The following is a 3,139-nucleotide window of genomic DNA, read 5'->3' as shown; positions in this document are numbered from 1 at the left end:
TTCTCCATGTTGGTCAGGCTGGTCTCGAACTCCTGACTTCAGGTGATCCGCCCACCTGGGCCTCCCAAAGTGCTGGGATTACAGGCGTGAGCCACCTCACCTGGCTCTAAAAGGAAATGTTCAAAAGAGAAGAAACGGCAACTTACAGACAGGTCATGAGATAACTGATGGAGTAAAATCTCTAGAAAGGCAGGAATGGAAAGAATGCGGAGCACAGGTGCAGTATGGCCACTTTAAGGATACTGATTCTTCCCACCCATGAGCACGGAATGTTTTTCTATTTGTTTATGTCATCTGTGATTTCTTTTAGCCATGTTTCGTAGTTCTCCTTGAAAAGATCTTTCACCTTCTTGGTTAAATGTATTCCTAGATATTTTTCTCTTTGTGTGCCTATTGTAATTGGGATTGTGTTCTTGATTTTCTCTCAGCTTGAACATTACTGGTGTACAGAAATGCTACTGACTTTTATACATTGGTTTTGTATCCTAAAACTTCACTGAAGTCATTTATCAGTCCCAGGAGCCTTTTGACAGAGTCTTTAGGGTTTTCTAAGCATAGAATTAAGTTTTATTTTCCACATTTCAGTGTCAAAAGCTGAAGGGTTCCATCTCAGCTGGCTGACCTGAACAACATTATAATAACATTTACACAATGAAAATGAACATTAATAGTCAAAAGCACAATGTCAATATAAAATTGAGTTGAGTCTGATGCTCCTTCTTGGAGAGCTGACATGAATCAACTGCCTTTTTTATTATATTGAAAACTATTTTCAATTATAACAATGCTTATTTCATCTGAAAATATAAATTCAAGTTAGAGTAACACTGTGATCTTGATCACAAGTATCTTCTTTAGTTATTAGGGCAAATCAGACGTAATAATTGGTGAGCTCAATTCTCCTCCTCATTCAGGGTTGAATGAGGTCTCATCTCACACATGGAATGCCCAATAAATTCATTACTTGTGCATTCCATGGGCAATTAACATTCTACCTCAGACTGTTGCATATCATATGCCAATTAGCCGGCAAGACCCTAAGACACCATGTCATACGTTCTTTAGTGTTTTGGCCAGTCTTACATGGCATTTGCACATATGGAGTCTTAAACATGTGAGCAGCTTGAGTGTTAGATTATGACTGGAGAGAAAGGCAGTCCAACATATCAAACACGTCTGTTTTCTCACACACTAATGCTTTCCTGTTCCTTTCAGAGATGACGAACATTAGACTTCAAAAGCTTGAGAAAGTCCTTAGCCAAAGAATCATCAAAAGGTGCATTACCTGCTCACCACCCACCTCCCTCAACAGAGTCTCTCTGACTCTTCTCTCTGACTCTCTCCACCCTCCCAAGGGGGCCCACTCCTGTCTGTATGTCCCACCACGTTGTGCCCCTCCCACTTACTGCCTTCCAGCACCTCTTTTGTCATCTCTCTGTAAAGTCAAGGGGGAAAGCCACATGACCCAGAGCATATGATTACACCGTTCCCAATGCCATCATGAGGATTTATTTCAGGAACAGGAATCCCACGTTTGCCCTTTTGGCCTTTTTTTTAGTTAACACCAGGTCATGACGGAAAATCTGAGGGAGAAATTCTCAGTCCTGCAGGTGTTCTTGCACTGGCTGATGGGGATTAAAGGATCTTAGAGGAGAAGCTCTGAGAATAACATGACTACACTGACAGGCTGAAAGGTGGGGCAACACAGGAGCTGGACAGAGAATCTAGCACTTGGCTGCCATCAGTCAAAACTTTCTTTGCTCTGAAAATTAGTCCACACTTCACCTCTAACACCCAAACATCTGATTTAATCCTGGCAGTGGAGGGGGTGTAAGAGAGGACCCCTGCCCTAGTACCCTGATCCGAGGACATGGCACAGGTGTGACTCCTTAGCCACAACAGCCACCAGGGCGCAAACCTCACCTATGTTCTTTGGCTCAACCTCAAATCCTGGACCTCGACCCCGCTACCTCTGCCCTTGCGTGTCACAGCGCCTGACAGTTCTCAGGCAGCTCCTGTTTCGGCCCACTCTGTTCTGCCCTCCCAACCTGCAGTGGGCCCGTGGCAAGGGCAGGGAGGGGCAGGGGGGAAAGGGCAAGGTGACTGTGAGCTACGCCGAACTGCCCTGGTCCAAGCCAACCACCTTCAGAGATCTTTACACTCAGAAGCGAGAAGAGTTTCCATAGAAGTCACTCAATAGCAACTGATCATCTGAGCACACACAACACAGCAGGCACTGCCGGGATACATGAAGGAAAATCCCTTACCTTACTGAGCTTGCACCTTTGGATGGAAGAAACCCCCTCTGTCTTATCAGGTGAAAGCAACGTGGGGAAACATGGACCTGACTCCTAGACAGAAAACGCACGGTTCTTAAACCTTCTGTGGTAGTGGGCCTCAAACCTGCACAAAGAATGCAGGAGGTTCTCAAGCTACACATTTCCAGGCCCATCTCCTGAGGGTCTGATTTAGTAGGTCTCAGGAAGACCCACGCTGTGCTCTCCAAAGCTCACAAAAGTAGATGGTGCGAAGGCTGGGTTAAGAACACTGCTCTAGATGTTCTCATTTTCTATGGTATGACCTTCATAGTGTTTGTTAGTGAAGCATACCGCCTAGACAACAAAAGGACACGCATCATTTCTTGAACATGAGGGGTCTGCACTTGGTTTCCCTTTCTTTTCATCTTCGTTGTACCTCTTCTTCCCTGTTGCATGTCATGTTCAGGATTCCAAATGCTGGCCCTTTCACATGCTAACAAATACTAGATGTAACTCAACAGATGTCATGAATAGTAAACCAAATAAAAGGCTGTAGCTTCCTGCTGTAAAGAAATGGGCTGGGCATGGTGGCTTACACCTGTAATCCCCAGCACTTTGGGAGGCCGAGGAAGGGGGATCATGAGGTCAGGAGATCGAGACCATCCTGGCCAACACCGTGAAACCCCATCTCTACTAAAAATACAAAAATTAGCTGGGCGTGGTGGCACGGGCCTGTAATCCCAGCTTCTCAAGAGGCTGAGGCAGGAGAATCGCTTGAACCAGGGAGTCAGAGGTTGCCGTGAGCCAAGATCACACCACTGCACTCCAGCCTGGCGATAGAGCCAGACTCCGTCTCAAAAGAAAAAAGAAAAAAAAAAAAA

At 45.5% G+C, this 3,139-nt stretch overlaps 1 protein-coding gene across 2 annotated transcripts in view; it reads right to left on the bottom strand.

The window, feature by feature from the left end:
* The window catches only part of L3MBTL4 (l(3)mbt-like 4 (Drosophila)), a 465,654-nt gene that overhangs the window by 306,891 nt on the left and 155,624 nt on the right, over window positions 1-3,139 (bottom strand). The window lies entirely within an intron of this gene.

The sequence above is a fragment of the Mandrillus leucophaeus genome, unplaced genomic scaffold, assembly GCF_000951045.1.
Source record: "Mandrillus leucophaeus isolate KB7577 unplaced genomic scaffold, Mleu.le_1.0 Scaffold903, whole genome shotgun sequence".
Lineage (NCBI taxonomy): Eukaryota > Metazoa > Chordata > Mammalia > Primates > Cercopithecidae > Mandrillus > Mandrillus leucophaeus.
Note: the sequence above shows the minus strand (reverse complement) of the source record. Positions and strands in the feature narration are given on the sequence as shown.